At 42.2% G+C, this 27,903-nt stretch overlaps 1 pseudogene; it reads left to right on the forward strand.

Annotated features, from left to right (window-relative positions):
- Positions 1-349: 349 nt before the first annotated feature.
- Positions 350-27,903, forward strand: part of LOC112604474 — a 64,604-nt pseudogene continuing 37,050 nt past the window's right edge.

Here is a 27,903-nt window from a genome sequence, read left to right on the forward strand (position 1 = left end):
TTTAATGTAGCAGCTGAGAGGCAAAATCAGGTCCCACTTTAAGTGCTACTAAAATCTGCTGTGTGGGCAGCTCTCCGATGTGGAAATGAAGCACCCTTAACAGCCACCCACACAACAGCCTAATTTTCACTCAAGAGTCGCTATTGAAAAAAAAAAAAAAAGTGACTCAAAACTACCAGCAACTTTGAATTTAACTTCTGAAAACCTTCAGCTGATGGAATGGGGAGATCGTCCAAGAAGGCAGACTGAAGACCCCAGGGCCGGTGGGACTGGCCCCAGCTGCAGGACTGGCCGAGGTCTTGCATGGGGGTTCTGCAGTCCACGCTACACCTCAGTCACCATCACAGGGATGAGGGGCGTGCGAGGCCAGCCCTGGGCCCACGTCTACACCTGCCCCCGGAACCGCAGTTGTAAAAGCACCATTCTGGCAGGCAGCCGGGCAGGTCCTAGAGGAGGCGAAGTCGGCTACAATGCTGTTCCCAGACCCAGGAGAAAGCCGATTCCTTCTCTGCCTCCACTGCAGCTCTCTCTCTCTGCCGACTCATGGCCTCCTGCCGGGTCACTGGGACAGTTTGTCATGGCCTCCCTGCCTCCAGCTGTCACTGCCAGGCTCCTCTTCACCGAGATGCTTTGGTCCCTGAAGCAGAAGTTGAGCCTCGCGGTTTCCCCAGTCCCTGTGAAGAGTCTCAGGCCCTCTGGACCCGGCCTTCTCCGTGCTTGGCCCCGCCCCAGGTACTGCTGGCCTCTCCGGGATGGCTTCATAGGGGTCAACGGGGCCACATGGCCTAAGCGCTATAAACACACTTTGGAAGTAAAAAATTAAAAAAAAAAAATTAAAAAAAAATTTTTTTAAAAGGCTGTGCAAAGGTAATCTGTTGTTTATTTAGAGAAACAAAGCAAACAACCAGGATGGATCAGAGAACCTTTCCCAAGGTTTTGCAGACGGGTGGCTGCACGTGGGCCATGAAGCATGCTCACACGTGCCAGTGGCCTGCACATGACCCTGAACTGGGCACCACCCTCCGACACGGGGAGACATGCACACAGAATGACAGAAGTAGAAGCAACTTCTGACCCTGGGCTTTTAGCATGCTTTGTGGGTAAGGGACATTCTGACGCTTACTTTGGGATCAGAGAGCCGTCTTGAGGGTCTCCACTTTAACACCTGGTGTGTTGCTGCGCTCTCCCTCGGCCGCCCCATCCCCGCAGCTCCACATTTCAAGAGGCCAGATTTTGAAGGAGACCAACTGCTTTTTATTTTGTAAGATCCATAGGGTGTTTGGGTGTGTGACAGAAAGAGAGAGACAGAGACAGGAAGAGGGAGAGAGAACCATATTCACATATGGTTTTTAAAAATCAAACAATCAGGAGTGATATTTTAAAAATTCAATGTCTCCCATTGTCCCCACCCTCCAGTCTGGTCCCAAGGTTCTTCTGTCCCACCATGACGGGAATAACACAGGCCTGCCTCTGTTTTGTCGGTTACGTCCCCACTCAAAGATGAATCACTTCGCTCACAGCATCTCCTACCTTCCTTATCTTCCTTCCAGAATTGTTTAGTTAGAACAACAGTTTTTGTTTCATTAATTTAATATCTTTAGCTCTAAAAATATACAGAAACCTCCACCTCTTGTTCTACCAATGATACAGGCGCATTTTCTAATTTCCTATTATGTAAGGTGAAGGAAATTATGTTCCCCCACCTGCACCTCCTCCTCCGTCTGCCCAGCCCCCACCCACCCTGGCTTTTCATTTGTCAGGTCTTAGCCTACTCAGTTTTGTTCTGTATCTATCATGGATTCCCATTAATTAGATCGTGAATTGATGACTGAATCGCCTATTGGTTAACTCTAAAAGCTAAAGCCAATAAAGGTTATAATACTATCATTAGACGAGTACTGTTTTCTGCAAAGTAGTGTGATTTGCTTTGTAGAGAAGAAAACATAATTCCATATGTTTCCATTACTAGGTACTTCCCCCAAACAAGGTGGTGACACCATGCTGGGGAGGGACCCCTCATCCCGTATCTCATATTCACTGTCACCTCACACTTGTGTGGCCTCCATCAATGTCTTCCGACAAGGAATCAAGGAAATCTAAAACATGGGTTGAATCTGATACTTAAAATTATTAATACACTGCAGCAGCCAAATGCCATGGGCTTGTTCCGCATCGATGCCTGCAATCAGCTGGACTCAAAGCCCACATCTTGATATTGGGGATTCTGTCTTGTCTGGTGCAATGTCAGGAGCAGTTTTGTATCAGCGGGTGACCCACCCGCCACAACACTTCCTGCTGCCTCCCCTCTGACCCGCTGTCTGGTGGGAGATTCCTGAGCAGGCTGTTGACGCAAAATGGGTCCCAAAATCCCCCTTTTATTTTCTCTTGCAACGCACCGAGTTAGTAGAAGAATGTTAACTGTCATGAACGCAGAAAATTGACTGTGGAGGGATTCACATCCATCAATGAGGATCCTCGTGTGTCACTTGCCCATGAGGGCTTCAAGCCCCACTAAACGATTCTGGAAGGAGAGCATTCCGTGCACACAGGTCAAGTGGATTCCGTCAGTGTCAATGTCACGTCTCATCTTAGATCCACATATTCAAACCACGGTCTTTTTACTTGTCAGGGTTCAGTCCCAGAGAACAAAACCCACTCCGGCTAGTTTAAGCAGAAAGGAATTTGAGACGTGAAATTATGGGCTTACGAAACTGCTGGGAGGGTTGGAAGCCCAGGCTCAAGGCCTAGCTTCCAGAAATGACTCTTAAAGCCAGCCCACCAAGGAAGCTGCCCAGGGAGGAGGGACAACTAGGCAAACAAGAACCAGGAAGCCACTGCCTCAACTCTGAGTCCCCAAGCCGTACTGTCTTGCCTTCTATCTGGGGGTCAGAATCCACTGCGCTCCTTCCATGGGCTATAGGATCTCACTGTCTCATGTACTGTCTATGCCAGCACCACAAGTGGCCCGTACCCAGTCTCTTAACACCCATGAACCAGAGGCCAGCTAGCAGGCCATCTGCCTGCCCCTGCTGCAGACAAACCAATGTCTTTCTGTGTTGGCAGCCAGATCCAGCCTCCCACAGACTCCTCCCATCCACATCGGCAGGTCATGGGCATCAGCCTGGCAGGAGCTAGGCCACAGGATGATCCCAGGTTGTGAGGGAGTCTGGGAAACACTCATAGCCTTCGGCTTTCCCACCTGCAACACACACTTAGGCAGTGGCTCCCAAACTTAAACAGGCGGATCTGGGGTGGGGCTTGGAAATGAGCATTTCTAACCACTTCCCAGGTGATGCTGCGCACCTGGTCCAAGGACCGCACTGTGAGAGCCACTGGACTCCAGGACACAGCAGGGCGGACGGAGCTGGGCAGGCTCACCTGCACCAGCCATCACAACGACCTTGTGCAGATTTTGTTTCCTTGGTTTTCCATTAATAATTCCTTTTTCATTATTGAAAGAAAAATACATGTTTTCATTAACACAGCAATCAGATCTTCCTGTTAGTTATCAGTTTGTTGAACAGAAACTACCTTTGTTCTTTAACTTTTTTTTTTTTTTTTTTTTTTTTGAGGCGGAGTCTCGCTCTGTCGCCCAGGCTGGAGTTTCTCTCCTGCTTTCTAGACCTCCTGCAAGGCTGTAATCCTGACATTTATTTCCCCTGCACACCTGAATTAGTTCCACAGTTACCTGGGCCTCAAGCTTTTGTCTTTAACACGTTTCTTTTCACTCTGCTAGAGGACGTCCTTTAGTTGTGTGTGTGTATATGTGTGTGTTTCTTTTAAGGTGTTGGAAATAAACATTTGTACTACTCCCACGTAGGAAAATATCTTTATTGTCCCTTAATCTTCATGACAGTTTGGCTGGATACAAAATTCTGGTTTCAAAATTATTTCCAATGAAAGTTTTAGCTAAGACCTGAAGAAAATAGACACCACACTCCAAAGGATAGAGCAAGGCCACTGTATTAGTTCCTATTGCTGTTGTAATAAAGGACCACAAATTGGTGCCTTAAAGCAACACAGACATACTATCGTGCAATTCTGGAGGCAAAAGTCCAAGGTGCATCTCACCAGGCTACAATCAAGGCAACAGCAGGGCTGTGCTCCTGGAGGTTCTGGGGAGAAGCTGTCTCCTTGCCCTTTCCAGCTTCTGGAGGCCGCCTGCTTTCCTTGGCCTCTTCTGCCTTCCAGGCCAGCCCTGGCATCACCTGGAACTCCCCTCCTTTTTCATGTCCCCTTCTCTGACCAGCTCTTCTGCTACCTTCCCTTAGAAAGGCTGGTGTGATGATACTGGGCACACCTGGATAGTACAGGATACCCGACCCATCTCAAATTTCTTAATCTCGTCCTCTAAGTCCCTTTTGCCAAGAAAGGGGACATATCCTCTGGCTCTGGGGATTAGGAAATGGACTTCTCTAGGGGGCTCAGGGGAGAAGGCTGTTTATTCTGCCCACCATGGCCACCAAACAAGAGTATTTATTTATTTATTTATTTATTTATTTTTATTATGTTTTTGAGATAGAGTCTTGCTCTGTCGCCCAGGCTGGAGTGCAAAGGTGCGATCTCTGCTCACTGCAACCTCCACCACCTAGGTTCAAGTGATTCTCCTGCCTCAGCCTCCCGAGTAGGTGGGATTACAGGCACGTGCCACCATGCCCAGCTAATTTTTATAAAATAGTAGAGATGGGGTTTCACCATGTTGACCAGTCTGGTCTTGAATTCTTGACCTCAGGTGATCTGCCCGCCTCGGTCTCCCAAAGTGCTGAGATCACAGGTGTGAGCCACCACTCCTGGCCCAAGCAAGAGTTTTCAAAAGAAGATAGAGAAATATGACTTTATAACTCTCAACATCCCTCATCCATAGACACCCACACAGAGAGCTTGAAAGGGTTAGAGGTTGCAGAAGGGAGGAGGCTGTTTCTGGAGTGTTCTTGGTGTGCTGGGAGTCCTTCCTCCTGGGGGGAGCTCCACCCCTTCACCTAAAGCAAAGATAGAAAATAAACTCAGAGGGTTTGCTTTCTGCAGTCCGGGGGACACAGCGAGCCCACCTGGAAAATCAGGAGGTCAAGCACTACCTACTTGGAGAGCAGAGCAAGGTGAGTTCCCTGCACCAGCAGCCTCACACTCCCAAAGTTCATGATGCCTGAGGGCATCCTTGGACCCGCTGGGGCTGGTGCCAGAGAGGGCACTTGGATTGTCATTGGTCCTGTCTGTGAGATCCCCTGGAGGGGTCGACAGGTGCTGGGATCTAAGGAAGGTTTGGGAGATCTGCCAGGCAGAAGCCATGCTCACCCTCGTAAAGGGAATTACAGGAAGAGACCCCTAATAGGGAGGCAGGGGACACCTCCAGCAAACTCACCAACATCGCCAGAAAAGGAGGCATCTTTAAACACCTGCCCAAACCAAACTAAAACTGGATCCATCCAGCCAGGTTAGGACCCTCCTGACTTCCTGGGTCTTCTCCCTCCCCCTGCTCCATTCCCAAAATGTGAGAAACTGCAATGAGCAGGAAGTAGGGAAAGAAAAGCAATGGTCATGCCTCTCTCTCCCGCCTGAGGTCACCTCTGCAGACCTCAGCCCAAAAAAGGAGAAACTAGGCAAATGACCTAGAGATAAGTGGCTGGCGACCACTTATCTCTGACAAGAATAAGAAAAATCGTAAGATTTGCCCTAAGTTTCACTCAGAGACAGGCAAAAAACAACAACAACAACAACAGCAACAGCAACAACAAACCAGCCCCACATCATGAATTCAAGGGGGTCACGTGAGGCTTTTCTGATTCCATCCCTGCTGCTCAGCTGAACGGGGATATCGTAGGTACTGCCTCATTATCTCCCAGCATCTGGTGTTTCTGTGGAGACGCCTGATCCCAGTCTGGATTCCTGTTCGTTTGAAGGTGTAAACATTTGCATGTTTTTCTCTCTGAAGCTTTAAGGCTCTTCCTTTTTTCCTTGATGTTCATATTTTCACGCAGATGTATCTGAGTCTGGGTCATTTGTTTCTTCCTTCTGTTCTGCAGAACCAGGGGGCGGTGTTAAAGAACACAGGGTGAAAAGGCTCCACGAGTAGTAAGTGAAGGCCAAGGCCCTGACTGCTGGCTTAAGAACCAGTCCGTGCGGCCGGGCGCGGTGGCTCACTCCTGTAATCCCAGCACTTTGGGAGGCCGAGGCGGGTGGGTCACTGGAGGTCAGGAGTTCGAGACCAACCTGGCCAACATGGTGAAACCCCATCTCCACTAAAAATACAAAAATTAGCGGGGTGTGGTGGCACGCGCCTGTAATCCCAGCTATTCAGGAAGGTGAGGCAGGATAATCGCTTGAACCCTGGAGATGGAGGTTGCGGTGAGCCCAGATCGCGCCACTGCACTCCAGCCTAGGTGACAGAGTAAGACTCTGTCTCAAACAACAACAAAAAAGAAACAGTCCATGTATCAGAGCCTGCCAGGCATTGTGTGCCTACCTGAGTCCCACGCCTCCATCTCCCTCCCCACAGGAGACCACTGTCCTGAATTCTGTTTATCATCCTTTGCTATTCTTTAGAGTTTGACAATATGCATGTTTCTACACATTGTTTAATTTGCATGTTTTTGAACTTTACAAAAATGATGTCATGCTGTGTGTATTCTTCTGTGAGTGACATATTCTGCTCCAAATTAGGCCGGATTCATCTGTGTTGGTGCCTGCAGCTTGCTTAGTTCATTTTCACTGCGTGCAGCATTGCATCGTATAAATTATGTCACAATTCATTTATTCGTTTTCTTGCCAGTGAACTTTTGAGTTTTTTCCAGTGATTCTTTACATTACATTCAATTTCACTCTGGATATTCTTATACGTTTCCTAGCATTCAAGGGTTTTTATACAAGGGTTTTTCTTTGAAGTAGAATTGCTGAATCTTTGAGTTCATGCATCTTCAATCTATTTATTAAATAATGTCAATTTTTTTTCCAAAGTGATTGTACCGTTTTGAGCCCCCACCAGTAATATAAAGGAATTGTTCCATGTCTCTGATACCACTTTATTATATTGTATTTTAATTTCTTGTCAATGGGTGGGGAACACTAAACAATATCCTACAATGGTTTGAGTTTACAATCCTTTATTTACTAATATGGTTCAGTTGCTTTTCACATATTAATTGGGTATTTGTGCTGCTTCTGCGAAGTGCTTTCTTTTGTATTTTTTTCTATTGGGGAGCTTTTTTATCTTATTAGAAATTTTAATATATTCTAGATCTTTTGTCAGTCATGTGTTGATAATACCTTCTGCTAATTCATGTCTTATTTGAATTTTGTTACAGAGCTTGGATGAACAATGTTTTTTTAATGCTGCAAATGTGTTCATCTTTTCCGTTAGGAGTTGTTTTAAGTAATTCCTTTCTACTCTGAGACCATGAAGATATTCTCCTATATTGTATTCTCTAAGTTTTGACTTCAATATTTAAGTCTTTAATCCATTTGAGATTTCTTTTTACATAACAGATAAAGATCTGATTTCAGTGTTTGCCCTGTAGAAAATCAATTACTCTTCACTAAAGAGTCTGTCCTTCTTCCATGGCCTTCATCGCCAGCTGAGTCAGTAGCCCATTTCTACACACCTGCAAATCATTGGCGAGTTCCTCCAATTCTGTTCTCTGTGCTTGGCCTGCCTGTTTCTGATCCCACACAAAACTGCCTCCTCTATGTGATGTGCTTCTAGATTCAGAGGGCAACCCCCACCTCCATCCTCCTCCAAAGAGTTTTAGGCTGGTCTTGGTCTATTATTCTTCCATATAAATTTTAGAATAAGCTCACTGAGTTTAGTGAAAAATCCTACTGAAGTTTCCAAGTTAGAATTCCATTAAATCTATGAATCATTTTTGGAAGAATTCACATCTTTTTTATATTGGATCTTAATTTTATTTTATTTATCTTATTGAGACAGAGATTCACTCTGTCATTTAGGCTGCAGTGCAGTGGCATGATCATAGCTCACAGCAGCCTCGAATTCCTGAGCTCAAGTGATTCTCTTGCCTCAACCTCTGATGGAGTAGCTAGGAATACAGGTGTATCTCACTACACTCAGCTAACTTTTTTTTAAAATAGAGACTGGAGTCTTGCTATGTTGCCCAAGCTGGTCTGGAACTCCTGACCTCAAGTTGGCTTCCCTCCTTGACCTCTTAAAGCACTGGGATTCCAGGCATGAGCCACTGTGCTTAGTCAATACTAGGTCTTTCTATCCATAACCATGACTTATCTCTGGGTTTTCCTGAATATCACTCAGTAAATTTTACTATTTTTTCCACAAAAATCTTACACATTTGTATTATTTCTGGGTAGCTGTGTTTATTTTTGATTGTTTTGTAGCTATCATAAAAGGTATTTTGTTTTAAATGACATTTTATAACTGATGCATGGTGTGTGAAAATACAATTTTTTAATTAAAAAATCTAGTATCTTGCTGAACTCTTCTATTAATTCTAATAGTCTATCTAATCTCCTGGACTTTCTACATAACAATCATCTCATCTGCAAAGAAAATGACAGTTTCATTTCTTCTTTTCTAATCTTTAAAACTTCCATTTCCTATTCTTATTTATCTGACTAGAAATTATTATAACACATTAAATTTCACTGTGAGGGTGGGTATCCTTGGGTTTTTTTTTTTTTTTCTGTGTTCTAACAGGAATTATTTTAATTCTTCCCCATTAAGTAAAAGGATATCTGTAAAGTTTTTATTTTTTTACAGATATTTTTCTAATTCTTATGTGCTGAGTTTCCTCTCCTTTTTAAAAAAATCACAACTGGATGTTAAATTTTATCAAATGCTTTTAATGCATTTGATAATTATCTATTGGTATTACTGTATTCTACTCTGCTAATGTGCTGGATTACATTAATAGAATTTCTTTGGGGGCAGGAGAAATTAAGGGCTTTAAAAAAAATAAGATATGTCTTATAATCAAAACCTTCCTCTTAAATCTCAGTTATGAATGGCTGACTGGATTGCTTTGCTTTCCCACCTAGAAGGCAAACATATCAAAGCACAATAGTCATGTGATATGGACAAAAACCACATACATCTGATGGCATCACTTCCCTGTTGGAGCAAAAGCTATTGCTCAAAATGTGTGAGTCTGAAAGGAAATTCAGACATCCCAATCCCATCTCATATGTTGCTTGAAGGAAAATATCTCAGGTGCTTAATAAATTTTTGTCAAATTAGCCGGCTAATACTTAAACAATAAATGTTGATTTCTTTGTTCTCTTGGATTAATAACATTAAATATTTCTACCCCTTGGCAAAAAGGCCTGATATGGTCAAGAATCTGAAGTCTCATCATGACCTCAGCACAAATGGACAGTAAGGACCTCCAAACGTCCACTTCCCCATTAAAGTGACATGAACACTGGCAAAAAAATGCTCAAATCAATTTTTTAAAACTCTGGAAACTAACTAAAGGTTCACAGCAATGTTAAAAGTGTTTGTTAAAGAAAAGCAGATGAATCTCAGTAAAAGTAGTGAACTTTGTGGTGTTGAACTTCTCCTACTGCCATCCCCCTCTTACATAGCAGCCTAGAAAACCAAAAGCTCCACAATCCCAGTAAAAACCAGCAGCCTAGCAGCCACTGGAAAGGGCAAAATAGGTTTGGGATTCCCGAAAGCCTCATTATAGAGACTTTTCATTATTTGACCTGTCTGGCAGCTCCCTGGAAAGCCGTACTAGCAGGGCTTGTCTTTATATGACTTGACTTGGCATTCACTCAGCATGAATAGCCTTTTCCCCAGGGACATTTGTGGAAGACAATCAGTGGCAGTTGTTTAACATCACGGCTGCCTGCAATCATGCCACCAGTTGGGACAAACAAGAAGCTAGCCAAAAAACATAAAAGGAAAAGCTGAAGTATCCAAAGTGGGCTTTGGAAAATTCTGGCATGTTCCTAGGAATCTGGAAGGCCTTGTACATGTGTGACACTGTTGCATGCCTGGAATAGTTCTGAAAATGCCCTAAGTTCTCACCTCTGGGTCACCTTGAAGATCAGTATCATCAGAAAGAGAAAGCTAAGAGTTATCAATTGCCTGGATGAATGTTGAAGGTATGAACATATGGTCAACAGAATTAGCAATGAAAACCACAAGGGGATGCCACTTCACACTCACCAGGATGGCTGTTATCAGAAATATTGGCAAGGATGTGGAGAAAGTGGAGCCCTTGTACATTGTGGTATAAAGTGTTGCAGCCACTTTCAAAAACGGTTTAGCATTTCCTCAAAAATGCCAACATAGATAGATTTACCATATTACCCAGCAATTCCATTCCTAGTTATATACTCAAGAACACTGAAAATACATGTCTGTGCAAAAATTGTACACAAATGTTCATAGCAACTTTATTCATAAAAGGCAAAAAGTAGAAACCAGATTCCATCAACTGATGAGTAAACAAAATGTGTTATATCCATAGAATAGAAAATGATTTGGCCATAAAAGGGAATAAAGTACAGATTCATGCTAAGACCTGGGTCAACCTTGAAATGTTATGCTACATGAAAAATGCCAGGCACAAAAGGTCAGATATTGTATGATTCCATTTCCATGAAATGTCTGGAATTGACAAATATGTAGAGACAGAAAGTAGATTAGTTGTTGCCAAAGGCTAGAGCAAACGGCAAATGGAAAATAATTGCCCTTGATTGACAGGTTCCTTTTTTTTTCTTCACTCTTACATGTTCAGCTTATTTTCAATTTTTTAAAACTTTCAATTGCTTTTGGGGTATCAGTGGCTTTTGGTTACATGGATGAATTTTCTGAGATTTTATTGCATCTGTCATCTGAGTAATGTACATTGTATTCAATATGTGGTTTATATCCCTCACCTCCCCAACCACCATCCCCTTCTGAGTCTCCATAGCCCATTATATGACTCTGTATACCTTTGTGTACTCATAGCTTAGCTCCAACCTGTAAGTAAGAATATGTGGTATTTGGTTTTCCATTCCTGAGTTATTTCACTTAGAATAATGGCCTCCAGCTCTATTCAAGTTGCTGAAAAATACATTATTTTGTTCTTTTTTATGGCTGAGTAGTATTTCATGGTGTATATATACCACATTTTCTTTATCCATTCATCAGTCAATGAGCACTTAGGTTGGTTCCATGTCTTTGCAATTGTGAATTGTGTTGCAATAAACATATGCTTGTGGTGTCTTTTTGATATATTAATGACTTTGTTTCCTTTGGGTAGATACCCAGTAGTGGGATTGCTGAATCAAATCATAGATATATTTTTAGTTCTTTAAGAAATCTCTGGACCAGGTGCAATTGCTCACTTCCGTAATCCCAACACTTTGGGAGGCCAAGGTGAGCAGATTGCTTGAACCCAGGAATTTGAGACCAGTCTGGCAATATAGTGAGACTTCATCTCTTCAAAAATAAATTTTAAAATTAGCCAAGTGTGGTGGTATGCACCTGTAGTCCCAGCTTCTTGGGAGCCTGAGGTAGGAGGATCACTTGAGCCTGGGAAGTGGAGGTTGCTGTCCACCTCCCAGGCTCAAGCATTAATGGTGCATGAGCGCACCACCACTGCCTTCCAGTCTGGACAACAGAACAAGACTCAAAAATAAAAAAGAAGGAAAGAAGGAAGGAAGGAAGGAAGGAAGGAAGGAAGGAAGGAAGGAAGGAAGGAAGGAAGGAAAGAAGGAAGGAAATTTCCATATTTTCTTCCATAGAGTTTGTACTAATTTACATTCCTGCCCAGCAGTGTGTAATCTTTCTCTTTTCACCATATGCATGCCAACATCTTTTGTTTTTTGACTCTTTAATAATGGCCATTCTTTCAGGAGTAAGGTGGTATCTCATTGTGGTTTTAATTTGCATTTCCCTGATGATTAGTGATGTTGAGCATTTTTTCATTTACATGTTGGTCATTTGTATATCTTATTTTGAGAAATGTCTGTTCATGTCATTTTCCCACTTTTGGATGGGATTATTTGGGTTTTTTTCTTGCTGATTTGTTTGAGTTCCTCGTAGATTCTGGATGTAAGTTCTTTGCCAGGTGCATAGTTTGCAAATATTTTCTCCCATTCTGTGGGTTGTTTGTTTACTCTGATGTTTAATTCTTTTGCTGTACAGAAGCATTTTAGTTTAATTAGGTCCCATTTATTTTATTTTATTTTGCATTTGATTTTGGGGTCTTAGTCATGAATTCTTTGCCTAGGCCAATGTCCAGAAGAGCTTTTCCTAGGTTTTCTTCTAGAATTTTAATGGTTTCAGATCTTAGATTTTATCTATTTCGAGTTCATTTTTGTATAAGGTGGGAGATAGGGATCCAGTTTCATTCTTCTACATGTGGCTAGCCAGTTTTCCCAGCACCATTTATGAAATAGGGTATTCTTTCCCCAAGTTATGGTTTTGTATGCTTTGTCAAAGATCAGTTGATTGCAGGTATTTGGCTTTATTTCTGGGTTCTCTATTCTGTTCCACTGGTCTATGTGTCTACTTTTATACAAGTACCATGCTGTTTTGGTAACTCTAGCCTTGTAGTATAAATTGAAGTTTGGTCATGCGATGCTTCCAGATTTTTTTCTTTTTGCTTAGGATTGCTTTAGGTATTCAGGCTCTTTTTAAGTTCCATATGAATTTTAGAATTGTTTTTTCTAATTCTGTGAAAAATAGTGTTTGTATTTTGATAGGAATTGCATTGAATTTGTAGATTACTTTGGACAGTATGGTAATTTCCATGATACTAATTCTTCCAATCCATGAGCATGGGATGTGTTTCCATTCATTTGTGTCATGTATTATTCATTTCAACAGTGTTTTGTAGTTCTCCTTGTATGGATCTTTCACCGCCTTGGCTAAGTATATTCCTGGGTTTCTGGGTGTTTTGTTTGTTTGTTTGTTTTTTTACAGCTGTAAGGGGTTGAGTTCTTAATCTGAGTCTGGGCTTGGTCATTGTTGGTGTATAGCAGTGCTACTAATTTGTGTGTGTTGATTTTGTAACCTGATAGCTTACTGAATTCTTTTATCAAATGTAAGAGTCTCTTGGAGGAGTCTTTAGGGTTTCCTAGGTGTGTGATGATATCATTGGTGAGCAGCAATAATTTGACTTCCTCTTTTCCAGTTTGGATGCCCTTTATTTCTTTCTCTCGTCTAATTGCTCTGGCTAGGAATTCCAGTACTATGTTGAATAGAAGTGATAAAAGTGGGCATCCTTGTCTTGTTCCAGTTCTCAAGGGGAATGCTTTCAACTTTTCCCCATTCAGTATAATGTTGGCTGTGGTTTTGTCATATGTGGCTTTTATTATTTTGAGGTAAGCCCCTTCTATGTCTACTTTGTTGAGTGTTTTTATCATAAAGAGATGCTGGATTTTATCAAATGCTTTTTATTCATCTATTGAAATGATCGTATGATTTTTGTTTTTAATTCTGTTTATGTAATATATCATATTTATTGGCCTGCATACATTAAACCATCCCTGCATTCCAGGGGTGAAAACAACCTGATCATGATGTATCATCTTTTTGATGTTCTGTTGGATTTGATTAGCTAGTATTTTGTTGAGGATTTTTGCATCTATGTTCATCAGGGATATTGGTCGGTAGTTTTCTCTTTTTGTTATGTCCTTTCCTGGTTTGCATATCAGGGTAATACTGGCTTCATAGAATCAGTTAGGAAGAGTTCCCTCTTTCTCAATCTTTCAAATAATTTCAGTAGGGTTGGCACCAATTTTTCTTTGAATGTCTGGTAGAATTCAACTGTGAATCCATCTGACCCTGGGTTATTTTTTGTTGTTGTTGTCATTTTTTAAAATTACTGACTCAACTCACTGCTTGTTATTGGTCTGTTCAGGGTTTCTGTTTCTTCTTGATTTAATCTAGGAGGACTGTATGGTTCCAAGAATTTGTCCATTTCCTTTAGACTTTCTAGTTTATGTGCATTGAGGTGTTCATAGTAGTCTCAAATGATTTTTTGTATTTCTGTGGTGTCAGTTGTAATGTCTCCAATTTCATTTCTAATTAAGTTTACTTGAATTTCTCTCTTTTCTTGGTTAATCTAGCTAATGGCATATCAATTTTGTTTATCTTTTCAAAGAACCAGCTTTTTGTTTCATTGATCTTTTGTATTTCTTTGTTTCAATTTCATTTAGTTCTACTCTTATTTATTTTATTCTGCTAGCTTTGGTGTTAGTTTGTTCTTGTTTCTGAATTTCCTTGAGATGTGACATTAGGTTGTTAATTTGTAATCTTTCATACTTTTTGATGTAGGTATTTAGTGCTATAAACGTTCCTCTTAGCACAGCTTTTGCTGTGTCCCAGAGGTTTTGATAACTTGTGTCACTATTATCATTCATTTCAAGGAATTTTTAAATTTCCATCTTGATTTCATTGTTACCCCCAAAATCATTCAGTAGCAGATTGTTTAATTTCCATTCATTTGTATAGTTTTGAAGGCTCCTTTTGTAGTTGATTTCTAGTTTTATTCCATCAAGGTCTGAGAATATATTAATACAATAATAATATAATATATTATTATGATTTCAATATCCTTAAATGTATTGAGACTTGTTTGGGAAGTTATCATATCTATCTTGGAGAATGTTTCATGTGCTGAAGAGAAGAGTGCATATTCTGCAGTTCTTGGGTAGAATGTTCTGTAAATATCTGCCAGGTCCATTTGTTCTAGAGTATAGTTTAAGTCCATTATTTCTTTGTTGATTTTCTGTCTCAATGATCTCTTTAGTGCTGTCAGTAGAGTGTTGAAGCACCCCACTATTATTGTGTTGCTGTCTGTCTCATTTCTTAGGTCTAGCAGTAAATGTTTTATGAATCTAGAAGCTCCAGTGTTAGGTGGATATAAATTTAGGATTATAATATCCTCTTGTTAGATTGATTTTTTTTGTTATTATATAATGAACTTCTTTGTCTTTTTTATTGTTGTTGCTTTAAGGTCTATTTTATCTGATGTAAGAATAGCTACTTCTGCTCACTTTTGGTTTCCATTTGCATGGAATATCTTTTTACATTTCTTTACCTTGAGTTTTTATAAAATCGATGTGTTAGGTGAGTCTCTTGAAGACAGCAGATACTTGGTTTGTGGTTTTTCATCCATTCTGCAAATCTGTATCTTCTAAGTGGGACATTTAGGCCATTTATAGTCAACATTAATACTGAGATGTGAGGTACTGTTCCAGTCATCATATTAGTTGTTACCTAGATACCTTTTTTAATTGTATTATTATTTTATAGGCCCTGTGACTTTTAGGCTTTCAAGAGGTTCTATTCCAGTTCATATCAATCTTTTGTTTCAGGATTTAGAACTCCTTTTAGCATTTTATGCAAGCCTGGTCTAGTAGTGACAAATTCCCTCAGTGTTTGTTTGTCTGAAAATGGCTTTATTTCTCCTGCATTTAGGAAACAGTTTTGCTGGATACAAAATTCTTGACTAACAGATATTCTGTTTAAAGAGGCTAAAGACAGGATCCCAATCCCTTCTGGCTTGTAAAGTTTCTGATGCAAAGTCTGCTGTTAGTCTTCTTTTATGGGTTACCTGGTGCTTTTGTCTCACTGCTTTCAAAATTATTTCAAATGAAGGGTTTCTTTTAGGGGTAATGAAAACCTTTAGATAGTGATATTGGTTGCACATCTTTATAAATATACCAAAAGCTATTGAATTGTACACATCAATGAGTAAAGTTTATAGTATGCCAGTTATACTTCAGTAAAAATAATCTGAATCTCTATTTTCAGATTTCAACCCATGTGTTGCCAAGGTTGGACTATTCCAAGGTGTAACTTTTTGGTGGGTTCCAATATAATTCACACTTTCCTCTGGAGTTTTCTCCTAGAGGAAAATAGAAAGAACTGCCATGGGTTGCCCAGAAGTTCAGCCGTCTCTTTTATGTTTTCCTTTTTTATGGCCTCTGGTTCTTATTTTATGGAAAAAGTATTTTATTAGATAACTCTGAGATACTAATTGTATTTTCTTGAAGTTGTCTTTTGTACATCTCTATTTCTTCCAGGATTTGTTCCTATTGGTGTCTTTCTCTTACATATTTGTTTTACTGAATGTGTGGTGTTATTTAGTGGTCTTTTAGGTTTATGAAAGAAGGCCTTGGTTGAATAATATAAATCACTGGTATGAAGTGCCTCATCTTCCAGGTAGCTCTGTTTCCCCCAGGTGCCTGGGCATGGGGTCAAAGCATGCATATGGCAAACTTTATTTTGACTCAAGATGAAAAACAGGTGAGTTTGGCAATGTCCTCCCCTCCTACCAGAGTTAGGGTGGCTTTCCCTGTGCCAGAACTCACACTGCAAGATTCAGTCTTTCCCTAGTAGATAGTTCATTTTCTTAGTGTTTCTCTTCTCTTAATCTGAGGCCAACTCCATGACTGGTGCACAGTTCTGTGTGGGTCCCACATATCCCCTCTCCTCCCTCCCTGCCTCCTCCTTGATCAGGGGAGGGAACAGCTGCCATTTCTGCTGCAGTCAAATCTGGGCTCTACTCTGCTTCACCCATCAGTACAATCCTCTCTGCCATCCATATTCTCCAAATTCATAAAAATCTCTTGCCTCCTAACAACTGTTCTCCACCCCACTCTTTTGCTGTTATTAATTTTACACTTCTTTACTACTATTTCAGAGATTTGGGAGTCAGGAAAGATAAATGCAGGTGCTCAGCCACTATTTTAAACTGGGACCCATCTTATCACTAATGTCTTTTAAGTCATCCAGGACACTCATCAGAGACAGAATTTTGGGTCTCCTGCTTCCTGCCCCATCCTTCTCTCCTTGGATCTCTGCTTAGCATTTGCCCCATGAGACTGTCAACCTGTGAAGGTGGGGACCAAGCACAGGGCATGGCACAAAAATAACTGCTATGCAAAGTGCACAGATGGCTTTCTGAAAATAAATGTTTGTTAAATGATTGAACAAATGAATTAATATTAACATTATAGTCAGAATTTAAGAATGTACCTGTAAATATATTGGACAAACCCCTTCCTTTTTCTTTCTCATTTAAAAGTTAAGTACAGAATAGGCCGGGTGTAGTGGCTCATGCCTGTAATCCCAGCACTTTGGGAGGCCGAGGTGGGCAGATCACGAGGTCAGCAGATCAAGACCATCCTGGCTAACATGGTGAAACCCCATCTCTCCTAAAAAACACAAAAAATTAGCCAGGCGTGGTGGCGGGTGCCTGTAGTCCCAGCTACTGGGGAGGCTGAGGCAGGAGAATGGTGTGAACCCAGGAGGCCGAGCTTGCAGTAAGCCAAGATCGTGCCACTGAACTCCAGCCTGGGCAACAGAACAAGACTCCGTCTCAAAACAACAACAACAAAAAAATCAAGTACAGAATATTTTTAATTATGAATAATTGATTATTTTCTTATTTCAGTCTTTCAGTGCAGTCCGCACAAGCTCCAGCCAGCACTGCTGAGAAATAATTGACACAGGCCCTCCTGGAAGCTATGCTGTAGTCCAGCCATGAACAATGCCAGGAGGACTCCACCCCTTTCCAATGTGGGAAGCTATTTTTCAAGCCAAAGAAAAATCTTTCAAATATCAAATGTTTTCCTACCAGACTTATAAAATAAAGGCAAAGACTCCAAGAAACCTGGATGTAATAAGAAACTTTAAAAATTGCACCAGAAAATTTCTAGGGCTAAAGCCAACCAAACTTATGTATAATGAATCTCTACAAAGCTCTCATTATCATGTAGATTTAGATATGTAGCAACCAAATTTACCAATTCCTATAACAAAACTTACTCCTGCCCCCACTGTTGCTGTATGTGGTCAAGTCTTCCATAAGACTTATATTCTGATGCTCTGGTGATAGTGTGGACTCTAGATTCGATTGTCAAAGACAGGTAGCTCCTCAGAGAGGAAATCAGAGACCTCCATCTCCAGGGCTCAGACCCACCATTTCCTGCAGGAGCTCCTGCCTCAGCCACATCTTGCAGGAAACATGAAGAAGGGCAGAGCACTGGGCTCAGTACCACGATCTGCTGAGCACTGGGTCTTCTCCCACATGCCAAGCCTCTTGGCCTCCAGGCACCAGCCCTTGCCCCCTTCCCACCTGACCTGATGCACCTGCTCTGACCTGGTGTCTACTCTGATTCTGATCAACTCCCACCTGGCTAGTTCCACTTCAACATGGCAAGCAACAGCCTGGATCTTTGGAGGTGGTCCTGGCTTCCAGTTCTCTGTCCTATAGACCTACAAGGATGTTCAGTGAATGGTCATTATTTGGAATTTGAGTTTGGCCATTGCTCCTTCCAGCTTTTCCACATTTCTGTACTCAATGTTGCACTGAAGCCTGACCTGTGATACCAGCCATCCCATTTCCAAAACTCGACACATTTTGGGAAGTTCCACCCTCCTGATACTCACATCCCTGTATGGCACAAGCTTGGGTTTGTTTGCAACCTACCTAGATGTGTTGACAGAACTCAACTGTCAGCTGACTACGGGCCTTTGCTGGCTACGGGCCTTTACAAGACAAGCTCTGGCACCTATACCCTCATCCTGTGCCCTGGCCCACAGCAGACAACTGAACAGTGGGGCTTTCTATGTCCATCTGTGCCAACAGCATAAGACAAGCCTTTCACCTAGCACCTATGCATTGGGGAATAATGGCTTGGGTCTGTGCCTGCCATTGCTGACCTCTGTTTGCTAGGGCCAGAGACTATGTTTGCTGAGGATGAGGGTAGTTGATGAATATTAACTAAACCTTCAAAGTTCAGGCATCTCACCCCCAGAGTTGAGAGCCTGGTTTCTAAATACAATGTTCCAATAAAACATTGGAACTGCTCAAAAAGCAAAAGGATGGGGTGTGTCAAAGGGACACAGGGCCCCAATGGAAAGAGGTGAAGCTGGAACAATTTGGGCAAAAATATAAACAGTGTGATATTGAAATATAACCTGAAGTATAATCTACAAGGTCTCTACCAGTATAAATAAACATTTGAAGAAATAACTGAATGGGAAAATAGACAAATCTTCCTTACAGAAGAATTTCAAGCAGTATATATAGATGTTGTCATCTAACAGGTAGAGCTTAACCCTCTCCCCTTGAGGGTAGCTAGACTTACTGATGCACTCCTGTAGAGTAGTCTGGGGAAAGGGGAATGAGTAATTTACAATGAAGGAATCTGGCAAACACCACCTTAGCCAAGTGGTCAGAGTTAACATCACCAGTGATGCCATGCAAATTCCATGTACCCCTGATGTGAGGTGATGAGAAAGAAGGGTTCTTAACCTCATAGTCTCTCAAAACACCCAAACAGCCAGTGTAATCATGAGGAAAATACTAAACAAACCCAGAATGGGGACATTCTATAGAATACCTAGCCAGTTCCTAAAGATGGCCAAGGTCATGAAAAGAAGGAAAGTGTAGAAAACAGTTTGGTGGTTCCTCAAAAAGTTAAGCAGAATTGCTATATGATCCAGCAATTTGATTCCTAGGTATATGCCCCAAAGAACTGAAAACAGAGACTCAAACAAGGCTTTATTTTTTTGAGTACCATTATCTGCTACACATGCGATCTTCATTTTATCCAACAAATCTATAATCTAAGTTCTTGCTGTGCAAATGAGTGAGTTTGGGAAGAAGAAAGGTGACACAGATACTCACCCATGGGTGCCCTGCCTGCTGGGAACTGTCCCAGAACAGAGTTGAGGCTACTGTGAGAAATTGCTTCTGACAGGAGTAATAGAGGGGCAAGGGTAGACATGTGCAAGGGCGGGCAGTCCACCGATGCTTCCCGGCCACCTCCTGTGTACCATTAGGGTCCAGAGGCTCTTCTAGAAGCCTGGCCCTCTACCTCCAGCCCGGGGAGTGCCACCCTCTGGCCCATTAGGTTTCTGAGGGCCCAGCTGTGCTTGTCTATCTCTTCATTCGCAGCAGGAAACACAGTTTGGCATAAAGTTAAATTTCACTGAATGAATGCTATTGACTGTGTTTGGGGAGGGTGAAGGAATGTAACAAAACAGCAGAAAACAGAATTACAAATGTTTAGAAAGAGGAAGAAAATGAAGCCAGTATTTCTTGAATCCCATGTGCCATAGTTACTCTGCCCTGGTCCTTACATATGTTCTTTAAATGCACAAAACTCCTTAAAATAGGAACATTATTTGTAAATGAGGAAACAAACCTCGGGAAGATTGATTAATTGTCCCAAAGTCCCTCAGCCAGCAGATGACAAAGAAAAGATTTGTACCCAGCTATGTCTTCCTCTAAAACTTCGGCTCCTTCCACTAAGTCAGCTATCAGTGACAGCTGTTAAGTGAATGCTTGCCTGGTTGAAGAATTGCTAATTTCCCTTTTGGAAAATCACATTCCCTTCACAGGCTTCACTCATGTCATGCATATTTACTGAGCACCTTTCTTGCAGAAGGCCCCGGGGCTGCAGGTACTGGAATGGAGTTAGGAAGCCAGAGAAGACAGGTCCCCTGACCTCCACTATCCCTCTCTTGCACTCCTGAGTCAGGTAGGAACAGCTCAGCTCAATCAACAAGTCTTAGAATTTAACAGGAAAATGAGGATCCAGTTAAATTAGCATAAAAGCAAATTAGCAATTACCAAGCTGTCAAGTCACAGCAGAGGCCCAAGAATTTCAACAACTATCAAGACATCATTTTAAAATATTTAATTCCACTTACATCATTCCAACTGGGGGATCAGATTGCTTCTGCTTGGTTAGAAGTGTTCTTTGGGGGAAAACATTAAAAATGCCAAATGGTGGGGTTTTTTCCACACAATGAGCAAATACACCGAGAGCTGTACAGATGTGGTGGAGCATATTCGGGTGCAAATGGATTTTGTGCTATTTGCTTACTTACCTAGAAGAAGCAATATTGATTCTTACTGTGTGACTTGGAGGTTCTACTGTGTGCATTTGAGATTTAGATGGAATAACAAAGCATTTTTACCTGGCTATCAAAAGACAATCTGAACTTTAATGAAATATGTAAGATTAAAAATTTATCACAACGAAACTTCTCAAAGAACTAATGACATTTACTGTCTGTAGCATTTAACGTCTTAAACATCTCAAAATCTTCCCTTTGCCACACTTAAACTTCTGAATGAGGACTCCACAGACAGAATGTAACAGGCACTTAATGCCTCTTTGGTGGGCGTTCCCAGGATCCCTCTTGATATGGTTCAGATCTGTGTCCCCACCGAAGCTGATGTCGAATTGTAATCCCCAGTGTTGGAGGTGGGGCCTGGTGGGAGGAGATTGGATCATGGGGGCAGAGTTCTCATTAATGGTTCCCCTTGGTGCTGTTCTCGTGATTGTGAATGAGACCTGGTTGTTTAAAAGTATGTGACACCTCCTCCCCACTCTCTTCCTCCTGCTCCAGTCGTGTGAGATGTTCCTGTTTCCCCTTAGCTTTCCACCATGACTGGAAGTTTCCTGAGGCCTCCCCAGAAGCAGAAGCCACTATGCTTCCTGTACAGTCTTCAGGACCACAAATTCTACCTCTTTTCTTTGTAAATTACCCAATCTCAGTATTTCTTTATAGCAATGTGAGAATGAAATAATATACCTCTTTTGATGGGCATTTTCAGGATTCCTCTCTGGTGGGCATTCCCAGCATTAAATCGGCAAAAAAGCGAATTCTCTGTTCTTGTATTTCCAGGAGGCTTGTCTCTGACTGCAGGTCCCACCGTGGTACTGACAGCCCCCTATGTGTGCCAGTGTGCCACCTCCTTCCAGTGCCTGTTCTCTTCTCCCACTGAGAGTGAACCGCAACTTCTCAAATCAAAGGGTCTTTTCCAGGCCAACCCAACCCTTGGCATCCCACAAAGATGATCTAGGGCAGCAGTCCCCAACCTTTTTGGCACCAGGAACTGGTTTCATGGAAGACAATTTTTCCATGGACCAAGGGTGGGGAGTAGCTTCAGGATGAATCAAACACATTAAACTTATTGTGCACTTTATTTCTAGTATTATTACCTTGTAATATATAATGAAATAATTCCACAATGCACCATAATGTAGAATCAGAGGGATCCCTGGGCTTGTTTTCCTGCAACTAGACAGTCCCATCTGGGGGTGATGGGAAACAGTGACAGATCATCGGGCATTAGATTCTCATTAGGAGCTCACAGCCTAGATCCCTCATGTGCGCAGTTCACAATAGTGTTCACACTCCTATGAGAATCTAATGCCACCACTGATCTGACAGGAGGTAAAGCTCAGGCAGTGATTCGAGCAATGAAGAGCAGCTATAAATAGAAATGAAGCTTCCTTCACTCCCTTGTCTGTCATTCACCTCCTGCTGTATGGCCCAGTTTCTAACAGACCACAGACCGGGACCGTTCCATGGCCCAGGGGTTGGGGGCCTCTGATCTAGAAGACAGCAATGGTCAGCGTCTTCCAGGAGTGTCTGTAGCCGGGGCCTGCAAGAAGCTCATGGTCCAGCATCACAAATGAGTCAAGTGAACACTCACAATCGCCTTGCAGCCAACAGTATAATGTTACAGATAAGCCAAGTTACAGATAATGGTCTTATCAAATAGACATCATCTGCATTTTATAGGCGAGGAAACTGAGGAACAGGATGTTTAAGTAACTTGAACAAGTGGTAGAAGCAGTACTCAAACATAATGATTCCAGTTCTACAAAAAGCTCAGTTGAAAAAGCTAATCCCAAAAGGTCACACACTTGTCTGACTCCATTATATAACATCCTTGAAACAACAAAACTATAGAATGAAAAACAGATTGGTGATCACCAGGGGTTAGGGACGGGTGGCAGGGAAGGAAGGCTGCGGGGAGGTGGGCATGGTCATAAAAGTGCAACAGGAGGGATCCTTGTGGAGATGGAACTGTTCTGTGCTTGATTGTCGTGAGGGAGATATGAACCTACCCATGTACTTAAGGCTGCACAGAACTCTATAAACACATACACTAATGGGTACAAGGAAAAATGAGGAATCAGAATAAGCTGGGTGTATTGTACAATGTCAGTATCCTGGTTGGGATACTGTGCCATAGTTCTGTAAGATGTCATTATCAGTGGGAAATGGATGAAAGGAACATTGGCTCTCTCTGTGTTATTTCTTGGAATGGCTTGTAAGCCTACAATTATCTCAAAATAAAGCTTTTAACTAAAAGATACAGTATTCATAAAATATGTGCGTGGTAGAACCTATCAAATTTAGCATTTATCTAAAGAGACATTGAATATGCTGTGATATGCAGAATTTGTTAGTTTTGTTTCAATTTATCTAGTAACTTTTCTTTGGACACGGGGTCTTGCTGTCACCCAGGCTGGAGTGCAGTGGCAGGCTCATGGCTCACTGCAGCCTCAGACCTCCAGGGCTCAAGTGATCCTCCCACCTCAGCCTCCTCAGTAGCTGGGAATACAGGCATGCACGACCACATCCAGATAGTTTTTGCATTTTTGTAGAGACAGGGTGTCACCATGTTGCCCAGGCTAGTCTCAAACTCCTGGGCTAGAGCAATCCTCCAGCCTTGGCCTCCTAAAATGCTGCCATTACAGTTGTGAGTCACTGTTCCTGGCCAACAACTGTTATAAATTGTATTTTAAGGTTTTGTACATTCTGTGAACTTAAACTAAAAAGTGAAAATGATCATAAAGTTAAATCCATTTTAGCTTTGAAAAAAACAGTGTTCAGAAACTCTGAGGGAGAATTCCCTTCTTGCTGGCGGATTAAGACAGGCAATATGATAGGAGTGATGCTTGCACTTGGTCTGGAAGGATGAGCTCTGTTTTGACAGATAAGGTGGAAAAGAGGAGTGTTCCACATTGAGAGAAAAGCAGATGCAAAGCTCAGAGTCAGCTGAGCACAGGACAAATTCAATTTGTGCCTTCAGTAGCTATCCTAGTCCTATTCAGACTGGTGTCACAGTCCCGATCCAAACTGAATTTTAAACTGTGCTCTTTTTTAAAGATTTTTTTTTACATTTTTTAAAAGTTTTTTGAGTTTTAGGGTAAAACTATGTATGGTTTTTTATCTAGTTTTTCTTTAATTTAAAAATTTGCTTTAAGGTCGAGTGCGATGGCTCATGCCTGTAATCCTAGCGCTTTGGGAGGCCGAGGTAGGCGGGTCACTTGAGGTCAAGAGTTTGAAACCAGCCTGGCCAACATGGTGAAGTCCTGTCTCTACTAAAAATACTATATATATCTTATAGTATATATCGCTTTTATATATATATAAAAGCTGGGTAGGGTGGCGGGCGCCTGTAATCCCTGCTACTCGGGAGGCAGAGGCAGAAGAATCACTTGAACCTGGGAGCTGTAGGTTGCAGTAAGCTGAGATCGTGCCACTGCACTCCAGCCTGGATGACAGAGCAAGACTCTGTCTCAAAAAAAAAAAAATTTACTTTAAGTGTACACACTCGTATATATGTACGTATGCATTTGTGTATATATATGTGTGTGTGTGTATCTTCACACTGTTTTTCCCTCGATGCCCTGCTCTCAGCTAGGTGCTCAGGAAACTTGCTTGTGGTAGTGGATAGAAAATGGACTTGACAACTGGGAGGCCTGACTGAGTACTATCTACTATCCCACCATTCACTAGCTAGATGACATTGAGCAAACATCTGAACACCAATTTCTCCCCTTGTAAAACTGAGGGTGATGATACCTACTTTGCAGGGCTGTTATAAACATCAAGGAGCATAGTATACACCCACGCGCTTCGCAAATTGTGAAGTGCTAAAGAGATGTGAATTGCTGATACGAATAAACTAATTCATGCTGAGGTGTACATTACTGATAATGGCTCCATGTTCTTCTCTTTGATGATGATTGCTGTGGGGGATGTCGCAGTACAGTAGCTAAGAGCAGAGGCGCGGAGAAAGGCAAACCCGACCAGATTCTAGAGCTGCCACTGACTTAGAAGGACCTCGTTACCTTGGGTGAACTATTTCGCTTTTTGAGTTCCAGTTTCCTCATCTGTGAATGCAGATATGAGAACCTCAGAGTTGTTGTAAAAATTAACTAAAACAAACAAGATGCACTAAATTAAATCACATAATTGATGTAAAATGGATAAAACATATGTTGTCCATGATTATTATACTCACATTTAAATGAAGGGCAGGCTGCAAACCAAGAAGTGACCTTTCCAGGGGTGGAATGGGCTGAGTTAGAGACGGCACCTGGGACAAGAAGCCAGTGTCATCAAGTGATTGCAGCATCCCCTGGATTGAGTCACCTGGAATGCCTAAGACTGTGCCCTCCTGAAAGCCCTAAGTGGAAGGCAACTGAAGCCCAGCAGCAGAGGCCATGGCAGCCTCACTCCCTCACTTCCCTCCTACCCATGCCCTCCCTCTTGTTCATTTTTATACCAGTTTTACTAGGTTTCTACCTCAATGGCATTCTATTCTCTCAGTACAGTCCAGATACATGAGTGGACTCTGTGTGTGTGCACGTGTGTGTGCTTGGGTGTGTGTATGTGCATGTGTGTGTGCGTGCATGTGTGTGCATGTGTGGGCATGTGTGTGTGCATGTGTGTGCATGTATGTCATGTGGGGTGTGTGTGTGTGCACCCACATACGTGCATGTGCGTGTGTGCGTGCATGTGTGTGCATGTGTGTGTGCATGTGTGTGCATGTATTCATGTGGGGTGTGTGTGCGTGCATGTGAGTGCATGTGTGTGTGCTGGTGGTGAGGGAGTGCTTGAGTCTTCTATTTTTGGCTTTTCTCATTCTATCTCGCATGATCTTAAACCTTCTCCTTTTGCTTCTTATCCACTTCATCATCTGATTTCAAAAGAACACTCTTCCTTCACATTTGCCTTTTTCTCCCCAGAAGCTGTGCATTTTGAAAACCATTCCTCCGAGCTGCATGGAAGTGTCAGTCCCTTGCTTGCAGTCTATGCCGTGATCTACCCAGATACATTTTTAGTTCTTTCAGGTGGGGGTGGACATCATCTTTCTGGTGGTGGTTTTAGATCAACCTTGGTACCCTTCGTTAAACTCCCCTCTTCTCTTTTCCTTCAAGTTTCCCTTGGTCTGCCTTTGCTTGCTACAAAGCCTGCAGCGGGGTGAAGGCAGGCCAGGAGCATGAGCAATTGTGTGCTTGTGTGCTTGGACTTGGTAATTTTTTCCCCCTTTTAACTTACAGTTATTTTGAAGCAGGGGCACTCTCTGTCTTCAAATTTTTCTGAGGGTTGATGTATGCACAGATTTTTCCAGAGCACTGAATGTGAAGAAAAACATCCTAAATCCATTTTATGAAGCATTGATATTACATTGGTAACTCAGCCTAATAAAAATGGTGGAGATATACACACTAACACCACTCATGAGTATCAGTGCAGAAGATGCCAAGTAAAATGTTAGCCAGCAGAATTCAGTACCACTTTCAGAAGGTACTTAAGAAATGAACAAGTGGACTTCATTCCACCAGTGCAGTATTTATAACCTGTGGATCTACACCTGTTGACCACAGGGCTCGAACCTTACAGCATTTGCCAAGGCATTGTGAAAACAATAGAATATCAGTTTGCTGAATAAATGGATGACTACGAATCACACACCTAAAATCCCGCTAGATACGATGCAAACATTCTAGAAGGAGCAGATATTTGTTAAAATGTCTTCATGTAAAAACACCCTCACAGTTGAGAGTGCATTTAAGGCGTGGCTTTGCCCCTTGCTGAACAGCTACACATGCCTTTGTCCTCACGAGGAAGCCCTACTTCCTTCTCTGAATTGTATCATGTATAGAGGAGATGTTGTTATTGGTGCTGATGCAGCTGTTGTTTTCCCACAAAGGCAGGGTCCAGCCATTCTGCAGAGCATCCAACAGCTGCTTTCCCCAGGCTCTGGCCTCCCACAATCTGCACTGAACAGCACCTCAGTCTGGGGACTGAGCCATGCTAGCGGGTTTGTGTAGTCCACCCACAATTTCTCCCTACCATCCTCTCACATCTTATCCCAGTTTCAAAAGAAAATAGGGCACTAGGAGGCGATAGAAAAAGGATAGAGGCTTCCATCCTAGGCCCAGGTGTACCACGCAGTAGGTGTGAGGCTTAAGACAGCCAAACCGTGTCCTCCTACCCCTGTTTCCTCCTGTGTCAAATGGGTCTTCACCTTGCACAGGGCTGTCACAAGGATGGAATGACCTAGTGCTCTGAAAGGAAGAAAGGCCACTCAAAGAAATGCACTGCTGCATGGTCCTGGCTGAGCAGGGAAAGAACCAGCAGAGTCTCTAGTGTAGCTTTCTCCATGAAGTCTGTTGATGATTACAATGAAAACAAATACATACTAATTCTTCTCCCAAAACCTCAATTCATAATTGATCAATAATTGCTTCACCCAGGAAGCTCCAACTGCTTCCATTCAATCAAATAAAATGAATGTTTCATTTCACTCATGCTTTTCAAACACAGCGGATTCCTGGGAACAATTACAGGAAGAAGCCCTGTGACAGAGGCATTTCTCCTGTGACTAATCCTGTGGAATACCTGTCTATCTCCTCCTTGGCTTCCAGAACAATCTTCCCACTGAGAGAACAAAGCCAACTGGCACGCTTCTCCCCACGCAGAGAATACACGGGCTCGTTCTGGAAGCCTGAACACCCACCATCTCCCCAACAAACAAAAGCCTGACATTTGCGCAGGCGCTTTTTTTAAGGTCAGAATACTGAGTAAAGATTGAAGAAGTTTGAATTTAAAATACACAGATTCCTGGTATTTTAGACCAGGATCTCTATCTCAGACCACAAATGCACATTCAGGTCCACAGACATACATATACACACATATATATACACAAACGTATACATATATACACACACATACATATATACACATATATACACATATATGTATATAAATGTGTGTGTGCGCGCATGTGTGTGTGTGTGTCTGCAATTTGGTGAGGGTTCTCCTTACCCACAAAAATCCCTGTTGAAAGACAAGCCTATCTGTGTCTT

Source organism: Theropithecus gelada, chromosome 13, assembly GCF_003255815.1.
Source record: "Theropithecus gelada isolate Dixy chromosome 13, Tgel_1.0, whole genome shotgun sequence".
Classification (NCBI taxonomy): Eukaryota; Metazoa; Chordata; class Mammalia; order Primates; family Cercopithecidae; genus Theropithecus; species Theropithecus gelada.